Source organism: Pinus tabuliformis, chromosome 7, assembly GCF_031772625.1.
Source record: "Pinus tabuliformis cultivar Carrire ecotype Pingquan chromosome 7, CPIR1, whole genome shotgun sequence".
In the NCBI taxonomy this organism is placed as follows: domain Eukaryota; kingdom Viridiplantae; phylum Streptophyta; class Pinopsida; order Pinales; family Pinaceae; genus Pinus; species Pinus tabuliformis.
This window is the reverse complement of record NC_142293.1, coordinates 1,933,973,629-1,933,986,210: the sequence shown is the minus strand read 5'-3', so window position 1 is coordinate 1,933,986,210 and position 12,582 is coordinate 1,933,973,629.

Here is a 12,582-nt window from a genome sequence, read left to right as displayed (position 1 = left end):
AAAAACGGATCATGATAGCCTTAAATACTTTTTAGAACAAAGATTATCCTCTGAAGAGCAACAAAAGTGGGTCACAAAGATGTTGGGTTATGACTTTGAAATCATCTACAAAAAAGGGAAGCAAAATGTGGTGGCAGATGCACTCTCAAGAAAGGATGAGGATGTGGAAGCATTGTTGTGTGCCATTTCTATTATCCAACCAGATTGGATAAACGAAGCAAGGGAGGAATGGAAGAATGACGAAGAAGTGTGGGCACTTATTCGAAAGCTACAACAAGATTCCAGTACTTCTGATACATTTAGCTGGCAAAATGATTCGTTATGGTACAAAGATCGCTTATACCTCTGTAAGAATTCCCAGCTAAAACAAAAGATTCTTATGGAATTGCACACTTCTCCCTTAGGAGGGCACTCAGGATTTTTAAAAACTTACCACAGGGTTAAGAAGGAATTTTTTTGGGATGGCCTTAAATCAGATATTCAAAAGTTTGTGGCGGAATGTTTGGTTTGCCAGCAAAATAAAGTTGAAACAATTAAGACACCGGGTCTATTACAACCTTTATCCATTCCAAGCCAACGTTGGGAGGAGGTTTCAATGGATTTTATCACAGGTTTACCCAAGTCTGAGGGAAAGAGTGTCATCATGGTGGTAGTTGACAGACTTACCAAGTATGCACACTTTTGTGCATTATCACATCCATTTAAAGCCAGTACAGTTTCTACTGCATTTATGGAAACAGTTCAAAAGCTACATGGAAACCCAAAGATTATTGTAAGTGACAGAGATCCCATTTTCACTGGAAATTTTTGGACAGAATTATTTTCTTGTCTTGGTACTCAGTTAGCTCATAGCTCATCTTATCATCCTCAATCTGATGGGAAAACTGAGATAGTAAACAAATGTTTGGAAGGATATCTTCGTTGCTTTGTATCTGATAAACAGACACAATGGGTCAAATGGTTGCCTCTGGCTGAATGGTGGTATAACACTTCCTTCCATACAGCAACAAAAATGACCCCATTTATGGCACTTTATGGGTATCAACCACCATCCATCACATCATATTTAAGAGAAAATTCTAAGGTTCAGGCAGTGGAACATCACATCGAACATCAACAACAAGTCCTCCAACTCTTAAAGGATAACCTCGTGTTGGCACAAAATAGAATGAAACAACAGGCAGATCAACATCGCAGTGAAAGAAGTTTTGATGTAGGTGATTGGGTATTCCTACGGCTACAACCATATAAGCAAATGTCCCTAAAGCAAGCTAAGAAGGATAATAAATTATCACCAAAGTATTATGGTCCGTACAAGGTGTTGCAAAAGATTGGTACTATGGCATACAAATTGGAGCTTCCTGCAGCTTCTCGATTGCACCCAGTTTTCCATGTTTCATGTTTAAAGAAGGTTATAGGTGACAAGCTCCCAATTCAAACAATATTGCCAGAACTTGACGAGGAAGGAAAAATTATATTGGAACCGGAAGCAGTCACAGAAACAAGAACTCGACAGCTACGAAATCGATCAATTTCAGAGTATCTTATCAAGTGGAAGAACTTATCCGCTGAAGATTCCACATGGGAGGATGAGAATTTTATGCAGAAGTATCCAGAACTACTCAAGCGTTGAGGACAACACTTTTTTGAAGGAGAGGGGCATGTTGGGTCCCTATAATACTAGTGATTACCCCATTACTATTGTAGTTATACCCCTTATTTATATTGTTGTGCCCCTATTACCCCATATTGTTATTTCTGTGCCCCATAGAATCCCTCTATTGTTATTTTTGTGGCTTTATATTATTATTGTTAGGTCGGCTGGATTATATTGTGACTCCTTAGACTCCTATATATAGAAAGGAGGTTTTTTCATTTGTATCATCCAAGAATTGTTCATTTATGTAATGTAAAGGAGGTTGCCCCCTCGAAGAGGCTGAATTCTAAGGCATTGATCTATCTTTTCTATCTTTTCTTGAGCTGGTTTCATAACAGACTCATCGTAGGAGGGCCTTGATGTATCCCCCATCAACAACACAAAATGAGTGTAATGATTTTGAAGACAGAATGTGACTAACGACACAATGTTCAGGAATGGTGGTCATGAAAATGAAGGTTTATGAGTATTTCAAAGGATGAAGTTTACTAAGTGAGTTCTCTTGAACATGTCGGTGACCCTAAATGAATTGGCAGCATTGACCCAAAACGAATGTGATGGATGGTGTGATAGACCATAGGTATGATAACCATCAAGAAGATAACCCAACCCAAATAGCCACAGAGATGAAGTGAAAGTGTCATGTTCAAGAGCGACTTGCTACCATAAAGTGACTTATCCCTTTTCCCATTTTCCCAAGTCATTGTTGACCAGTACCTCTTTATTTTTTTAAACAAGCTTGAGGAGGATAACATATGATTGTAGTATAATTCCACCCTTCACGTGAATCCATTGTTATGTGATGTTTTAATGATTCTAGTGAAGTTGAAACTTGGTCTTGTCATGATGGACAAGTTTGTTACTATTTGATGTTTTAACAAGTTTAACGACAATGAGAACTCGGTCCTTTTCATGTTTAGAGAGTTTGAAAAGGGACTTGAAAAGGGACAAAAAGAAAACTCCACAAGTTATTTTCTGTAAATTTGTCTCTCAAGTAAGAAAAAATGTAAAATAATACAAGAGAGAACCTATTGAACATGTTCGATCAACGTATTCCTTTTTCTTAAGTAATCTATCTCAGTGCAGAAAAAAGGTTAAACTTATACTGAGTAGATGTCGTTTCCAATCCATTTACGAGCTGAAAAGGACAAGCGCTCAACAATATTTTCATATTTCGAGAGTTTGAAAAGAGCTTACAGAGGACTCTAGGAGGTTTCCTTTTTTGATGTTTAACAGAGCTCGAAAAAGAGATAAAAGTATGCTCTATGGTCAAAATTACATTTTATGATCATGCACGTCAAATTCACTATGTCAGCTGTAAACTTGCTCAAAGAACCACCAAATGGATTAAACATACCTGTTTCATTGGTAAAAATAGATAAAAACTATAGTTTATTCATTTACTGAATATGAAATAATCATAAAACAAGAATTTACCAAGTCATTTTACAATTTGACATTTACCATTCAGTTTTGTGCTCTGAACTAGTTTTTACCTCAAATTTTAGCAGTTGATTGTGGGAGCTTTTGTGGATCATTCTTTGTGCCGTCAAGACCAGGTAGGAGATATACCTCTTCTCTTTCATTTAAGGTCATTCTTTTTCAATTTCAGCCAAAATGTTTAGGGTTTTAGGGTCCCTAGGGTAAATATACCAGGCCCTGGGATCGGCGCACCCCAATGCTTCGAAAATTGCACTACAGTGCAGTCAAGTAGAAGGGGAACTGCTCTACAGCGCACTATCTCAAGACCAGGAGTGCGCTAGGTGAAGTTTAGAAATTGTTTTCATCATTTCTACCCAAAATATCTTTAGTTTTTTTCATGAAATGGATCCTAACTAAGCATATGGTGTGATTTCAGACTTTGATCGGATCAGAATGGCTATCACTTGGTGTGAAAGAGAACATGAGGAACAAGATATGGTTTCCCTAAATGATCCTAGTACTATTGAGGCCCTTAGAGATTTTTGGTTACTCCAATATTTTAGGTTATCCAGGATGAGGCAATAGTTAGAACTATTGCAATTCTTGGTTCATTCATGGGATCCAGCGGAACAGGTTTTTCACATACGGGACAAAGTGCTCCCTATAATGATATTTACTTCCTCACAGGATTTTCGAGACGTGGTACCCCTATTTCTCTTTTAGGTTCTTCTTGTGGGGGTGAATCAGTGAGGGACTACATTCTACAATTATGTCGGCCAAGTACACAGTCTAGCAAAGATGGAAAGATAAACATCAAGGATGTTTATGATATTCCCTTGCGAACATTCCTCTTTACTATCGCAAAGTTGTCAGGTAGCGCAATAATTCATGTTGCGAATAGATCATACATGCAGTATGTGCTCGAGTGTCTCGAGCCAACTATGTTCAACTGGTGTGAGGCAATATTCTCTTTGATGAAAGAGAATTTGACTAATGTATAGAGTGGTAAGATGAAAAATTTCAGCTATGGATCAATCTTAATCACTTTTACTTTGGAGAGAATTCCATTAATTCAACCTCAGCATGTGACGCTGAGTTTATCTGGTCCTAGATATCTATGAATGTAGAGATGGGTAGAGTTGATGGCTAGACATGATGGTCAGTCATCAATCTCATTTTCTACCGCATTCCTCAATTGGCTCCGTTGACAACATATTGTCATCGAGGACGATCCATATGTAAGGATGGATTTTCGTGGAGATCCAGAATTGAGATTACTAGTGGGTTCTCAATGGGGTGCTATAGGTAAATTTTTTTGACCATGTATTTTTTATTTTTTTGAGTTTTTACATGTTTTTTGATGTTTCCAAGACTAAACTAAAAATGTTATCATGTATACATATATTGGCATTGTTCGACCAATGGGTCATCAACAGGAGGCAGGTGAACCAGTGAGGAGAAGTGTCGAAAGAGCAGTTCTCCAAGATTTGGATCTGATCGAGACACTGGCGAAGTTGCAGGATCATATAGAGGGGTTAAATCTCAATATACCTGATGTTCGGATCGGGGAGTTACCGATGAGACTATAACGCCATACTATTGGTGTACCTATCCATTGGATGAGGCTATTGCGCATGATAGCTCAGGCAGTGACCTGTTATCACGAGCATCATTAGATCTACCTAAGATCATTTACTGTATGCATTTTGAGGTTTTGAGGTCAGATGACCAACATTTCTGGGACACAATTTTTTGTAAAAACTTTGAACATCTATATATTTTACTTTTAGTTTTTTTGTATGGTTATGTGTAATCCTATTCAAATGTTGATGTGAATTGAAAATGTACTCTTTACATATGTTGTAAATGTCTGTTTAACACATAATTCACTAAAAAATAAGTCAATGTGTTGAAATGTGTTGATAATGAATGTAATCAAAATGTCTTTCCAAGAGATGAAGTCTAAGGAAAATACGATAAATAGTTGGATTTCGGACGGTATAAACATTCGTAATTTGTGGTACAACAAGTTGTGAGTCTAGCCTAATGATGATTCGGCGAATTCCAAGCGAAATGGCATTAGAGAGGAGTTTGATCAATGTGCTATACTCAGCGATATTGTTTGTAGAACGACTGATTCAAATCCCTTGAAAACTCACTATCTCACCACTTGGAGCGAATATGGCCCATGCTGCAAAATATAGGTTTTGTGTACTATGGCTAGCACCATCACCATAACCAACAAATGGTTCCAAAGATTCCAACATCTGCAACAAATGCAAAGCGTATTAATAACCACATAAAAACTCTAAAAGTCACACTGTGACACACACACACAATAAAAGCATATATACAGTGTTTTTACTATGCATAATCAAGCAAAGTAACGTTTAAGATACAACATGTTTCGGGGTTGTGACAATGGAATTCCATCATAATCAACCAACTCATGAGCGCCTTTTTCCAAAACACGGTTGACAATGTAGGGGCCCATCCATAGTAGTTAAAATTTTCCTGCTCCTAATTTATCGGCTTCCTGATCATAAAGAAAGACCAGGTCTCCTTTTGAGAATATGCGAGGCTTGAAATTGTAGTCAGATTGCACCTTAATTCATTTCTTATGTGCTTCATTGGCCAATGCAGCTTCAAGACGTGTTTCATCTAGATGGATGAGTTCTAAGAAACGTGTTTCCTCATCAAAAGTGTCAGGTAACTGTAAGTCAATTGCGAGTTTTAGTGATGAAATTTCACATTTTATTCGCAAGATTGCCTCCAGACCATACACCAATTAGAAAGGTGTGAATCCAATTGTGTTTCTTATCGAGGTTCGATAAGCCCACAAAGCTTAGTACAGGATCAAATGCCAATTTTGTTTGTGAACTCCTATCATTCGTTGAAGCATTTGCTTAAGGATTTTATTGATGGCTTAAACTTGTCCATTAGCCTGTGGATAATAGGGAGTAGAACTGTCATGCGAAAATCCTAACTTGGCAGTTAATTCAGTCATCATGTGATTGAGAAAATGTGAACCATGATCTGTAACTATGGCTTGTGGTACACCAATCTGTGCAACGACATTGTTGAAGAAAAAAAGTGCAGTTGTCTCACCACTATTGTTTAATGTAGGCATCACCTCGGCCCATTTCGTAAAATAGTCAATGACGACAATAATATACCCATGACACCCCACCGAGTGAGGGTTACATGTCATGAAATCAATGCCCCATTTTGCAAATGTTCCAACAGTGACAACAAGGTGCAGTGGTGCAGATGGTAATCAAGTTTTACGATAAAAAATATGGCATGCATGACAACTTTTGACAGAAGTAATGCAATTGTTAAATATGGTAGGCAAGAAGTAACCAACACAGAGAATCTTCTGTGCAGTAGCATAACCAGATAAATATCCACCACAAGCACCAGAATGGAAATCATTTAGAACTTTCTCATCTTCCTCATCTGTGAGGAACCTCGTATCGATACCGCAACGGTAAAGGGTGTCGCAAATGATCAGGTAACCTTTGGCTTGATATCAAATACGTCCCTATTGTGAGCGAGAGGTATTGAGCCGGAAAGTTTGGGTTTGGAGATAGATTATTATATCTCCATACCACGGTTCAGATGATGAGATTAGAAACAGAGAATCATCTGGAATTGATGGTTCCATTTTTGAGTCGATGGCGGTAGAGGGAAGGTGGTAGAGGGAAAGTCACAAAGAAGCTCGACAAAAACTAGATATTTCTTTGACTTGGATTTGATGAATTCCAAATCAAATTCCTGCAAAATGGCAATCCATTTTGAATATTTTCCCCTAGTAATTGACGTGATAACATGTATGTCGTAGGGTTGCAATCTGAAATGACAGTGGTCTTCCAGAGCAAGATATAATGGCGAAATCTTTGTACAGCTTGAAGGGTAGACAAAGCTAGCTTTTCAATGTAAGAATATTTAACTTCTGTATCATTGATATTACGACTCAAATAATAGACCCGATGTTCAATCCCATCTTCTTCTTGGACTAAAACCATATCAATGGTTGAATTTGCAGTGTTGAGATACAGGAAATAGTCATTCTGATAATTAGGGGAATACATTAGTGATGCTCAGATCAGGGTAACTTTGGGAGCATCAAAGGAAGCTTGCGCAACCTGGTCCCAATGGAAGGGAATTCCCTTTTTCAAAAGATGAGTGAAACCTTTAGTCATTTCAGCATAGTTGGGAATGAATCTCCTTAGAAAGTTAGCCTTCCCTTGGAGTTTCTGTAACTCAAGTAAGTTGGAAGGTGGAGGTAGATCAAGAATTGCCTTAACCTAAAAGGGGAAAATTGAATTCCTTCTTTAGACATTATGAAACAAATAAAATGACTAGAACCAACACAGAACACATATTTATGTGGATTGAGTCAAATTTTGTAGTGACGACACCGCAAAAAGATGGCTCTCAAATGTTGTGGGTGATCAGCTTGTTTTCGTGAATGAGAAGGTAAATCATTTAGATAGGGTTGAACAATGTGTTTGATGTCATGGAAGGCATAATTCATTGCCATCTAAAAAGTTGCTCCAACGTTCTTCAAACCAAAAGGGAGTTTCCTATATGCGAATATGCCCAAGGGACAAATAAAGGTAGTTTTATATTGGTCTTCTGAGTAGATATTGATCTGATTATAGCCAAAAAAGCCATCCATAAATGAAAATATTTCACATCCATCACATTCATCAATTATCTGGTCGATAAAGGGAGTGGGATAGTTTTCTTTTGAACAAGCATGATTAACATCCCTATAATCAACACACACTTGTATTGTTCCTTGTTTCTTCATGATAGGAACAATATTGGAAACCCAATCGGTAAGAGGAACAGGGTATATGAAACCAACATGCAAAAGTTTTTCAATTTCTACTTTTATGGCAGCTGCCTTCTCTGGATGAACAGGTTGGAGGAATTGTCATACTAGCTTGACATCAGGATACATTCTAATGTCATGTTCAACTATACTAGAATCAATACCTAGAATTTTCTCATATGAACAAGCAAATATATCATGAAATTCATGAAAAAGAGCACAGTAAGTTTCAAGTTCTGATGGAGAACAATATTTTCCAACATGGATGTTTTCTACAATTCCAGGTTTGGTTGAAATATCGATAGAAATGGTTTCTTTGATATTTGATAAGTTTCGTTCGGAATCGATTGTGTCTATAAATACAGAATTCAAAAGGAAATCAACGATTGAAGGGTGATTTAGTTCATTTGGAATATCTTCTATGTGATTCGAAAGATGGGATCAATGATGATAATCTGCCCATGTTTCTTCTTCTATCATCATTGATTGGATGATTCCTTCATCAGTAGAAAATGTACATGAAAAAGGATAAGAGGAAGTACCATATTCTAATGAATGGTCAACCCATACAATTGGTGATGATGGATTTGGATTTTCTGCGCAAGCCAAAAAGATTGATTTTTATGCGAGCTCAGTTGGGCTTAGCAACATGGTTTCATTACGCATATCAACTTCAAAATTATTGGAAATCTTCCATGAGTCAGATGAAGTGGAAGATATCATGTTACAGGTCTCAACTTTTGCAACTTCCGCCATTTGTGATGGTGATGGTAGTGAAAAGGTGCCCATTAGGGAAGAATCTTTGAAGAGACCTACTCCAATGTTCTGAAGAGATAGCGGAGGTCTGTGAACTAATGAAACACTTCTAGTTGCCTGTGAACTAGAGGCAAAGAAGGCGAGTTGATCAATTACTGCGATTCCACCTTTATGAGGGAAAGCGATCATATGAAAGTATGTCGAAACCACAGCATCCATAGCGTAAACCCATGTTCTTTCTAGTAAAATATTGTATTCAAGGGGTCCGTCAACGACCTCAACTTCAACAATTATAGTTTTGCCCCCTAGTTCTATTTGCAGGTTACTTAAAATTCCACAAGGTGTGTAAGTGCGACTGTCAAAATCTTTTAACGTCGTAGGTGATCGTGACAAAGGTGGTGAGCCAAGTGTTTTCCAGCAATTCATTAACATGATACAAGTAGATGCACCCTCGTCAAAAATGGTTTGGTGAATGAGTTTATCCAAAGCATTTACTTGGATCAAGAATGCTAACTATACTAGTAATTTTGGCGTATAACCCGCATGGTTAAAAACCATGAGATTGGAATCCATTGGATCAATTCCACCAATTGCTGACAATAAAGCATGCTTTTGGGAGGAAAATTTTTGAAGTACCTCAAGCGTCGACATAGTAGAAGGTGATTGAGCCAAATCTTCTACTGTGTTATAATTTTGTTATGCTCGAGCTCGAGGGTTGAATGTAGATTTATGAACAACTCCCTTAGGCAATTTTATTGTTAACTATAGTGCAATGGGTGGTGGAATGGAATCAAATGAAGTCAAAGTCAAATTATTTGTTTGATATATAGCCTGGTTATTTGACGACGATGGTGGATTACCGTAATCTTTACTTCATGTGGTCACCAAAAAATCAGTCTTAGGCTTAGTGGTGGATAGAATAAGCACTTGTGAAGTGGAAGCATGATCTATAGCAACTAAATGAGTCTATGGGTTTGGAAAAGGGTCTTTCAACACAACGGATGTACTAGAAGTCTTAAGAAGTTTTGAGACTTCAGAGCAGTGAGGACAATCTCACTTAAAGTGCTCATCATTACAAATTAAACATGGGTAGTGAGGTTTCCTAGCTGGAGAAGAGGAATCAAATGATTTCTCTTTAGGGGGAGAATTTTGTTTCTTTTTGGTTTTCCCCTTTTTCTTGCTTCTAGGTTTCTTTTCATTTTTACCTTTTTTAGATGACACAACTGTCATGTGGAAAGAGTCAATTTTGCGGACAAAACCGACCTCCCTAGAAAACAAGGCTTTTCTAGTGACAAACAAAACAATCAAGCACTATCTTTCCCTAAATATGCATTTAAAATAAAAGCAACCAGGTGTTTAAGGCTTACCTTTAGTCCAACGTTGTTTGTAGTAGCCAAGCCTCTTCGATCCAGATGAGCTCCTTCTCCTCGAATCCTGCATACACTAACAAGCAAACGATTACATAGCACCTGAATAACTCATATAATAAAACATATTCATCATAAAGACCAAGGAGTTTATGAAACAAATTATATATAACAACTTGTTGAGAAAAATAAACTTAATTGTATTAATTGGAAACAAAAGAAACCTTACAACCAATGCCTTGGTGTTCTGCAGGTCCCTCCCAAGGTCCAGCAAGAGTTCTCCTCTACTTTGATCAGCTCACCCACTTCCAAATGAAGCTAAGAAAGGATTGAAATCTCTCCTCTCAAGCTCTATAAGGGAGTCCTAATTTCAGCAGCATCTATCCTTAGGAATGTTCAACTTTCAACCTCCTTTGCCTCTGGCCCAATGCCTATATTTATAATGCTTTGGAGGAAGTTAAACAGGTCCACCATCAATGGGATAAGCCCCTCTTTCAAAGGGATAGCTCCCTTCTTCATGGGATAAGTTCCTCTTTCATTGGGATGCATGAACCATCTAGAGGTGCTCAATCCACGTCAAACCATCTTCTAAAATGCTCTAGAATCGACCGCAAGTAAGTTTTTTGAAGTCAAACTTGCGCCTTTTGACTTTTACAGGGGTACGCACCCACCCCTTTACAGACAAAGCATACAAGTACGCAGGTATTATGTACTTGAGGTGTGTGCCCGCAGGTAAGAGTAAGAGAAAGTGCAGAACCAGAGTTATATTGATTTTTTAAAGGCTTTCTCCCTTTCTTGGAGTTTGACATGAGGAGCAGAGGTATAAGACTTGCCAAGGAGGATAGTATGGTTATTGATGGATCCATACTGACTGCAAATATTCATGGTGACAAATTTTAGTGTAACAGATTGCCCCTAAAGTGCGAGGTCTGTAGTAGATCAGGTTTTTATATCATCTAGGAAGGGTGAAGCACTTTATCATTTCGAGGATTATCTTGTGGAGAGCCCAGTCGGAACCTGCAAATATTCAACACAAAATACATATATGAGATCATATCATCGCTGAGGTAGGCATTCCCATACTCAGATCAAAAACTTAACTAACAAACTAACTACTGCTCTGATATAGGAATGATTTCGCAATACATCATAATCATAGACACATGTAGACACAGTATGGACGCAGCCATCTATTTATGATTAGTCTACTGTATAATGAATACAAAACTCCTTGCAGCCTGGATGGCGGAAACTAGATCCAGGGTCTTCATTTCTGCTTCCCGAAATAGTACGATTCTATCCATGCGAATAAATGAGTTGATATCAAACATGGTAGAAACCACTTGATTACCAGTCAATGATGTAAACTGTTAACAAGTGTGAGAGAGACCACCAGTGATGTCAATGGTTCTCAAAGTACCCAGTACAATCCATGAGATGTGAATGAATGTGTTGATGTCGAACATGTCACAGAATCCCTTGATCGAAGGTCATTGATGAAACCTGTCGTCAAAGGCGAGAAACCTGCCATTGAGGCATGCAGATCCCAAGGTACTGATGATTTCTAGATCATCTTTCTAGATAATGTGCTGATGTCGATAGAAAGCGACCCGTCATAGGCAAGCCCACAACACGAAATCATAGATCAAGTTGAAGAAATGTAGCTGTAAGGACTAACTCAGGGATGGTGAAGATGGATGACAGATATTTTGCAGATGAATGGCTTATTGGTAGTGACCTCTTGAACACATAACGACACAACAGATGGCATAGTGACAATTGACCCAAAGTTAATACCCAGAAACCGGCTAAAGACTTTCAATGTGGTTTGATCAACTGTTAGGCAAAGGATTTCCCAACCCAGGTGAATAAAAGTGTCGTGTTCAAGAGTGGTTACAAAGTATGACAAATAAGCTCATTTTCCTCTCTTTTCCCCCACCATTTACAACCAATGCCTTGGTGTTGTGCTGGTCCCTCCCAGGGTCTAGCAAGAGTTCTCCTCTACTTTTATCAGCGCACCCACTTCCAAATGAAGCTAAGAAAGGAATGTGATCTATCCTCTCAAGCTCTATAAGGGAGTCCTATTTTCAACAGCATCTACCCTTAGGAATGTTCAGCTTTCAACCTCCTTTGCCTCTGGCCCAATGCCTGTATTTATAATGCTTTGGAGGAAGTTAAACAGGTCCACCATCAATGGGATAAGCCCCTCTTTCAAAGGGATAACTCCCCTCTTCATGGGATAAGTTCCTCTTTCATTGGGATGCATGAACCATCTAGAGGCACTCAATCCACGTCAAACCATCTTCTAGAATGCTCTAGAATCGACCGCAAGTAAGTTTTTTGAAGTAAAAATTGCGCCTTTTGACTTTTATAGGGGTACGCACCCACCCCTTTACAGACAGAGCATACAAGTACGCAGGTATTATGTACTTGAGGTGCGTGCCCGCAGGTAAGAGTAAGAGAAAGTGCGGAACCAGAGTTATATTGATTTCTTAAAGGATTTCTCTCTTTTTTGGAGTTTGACATGAGGAGCAGAG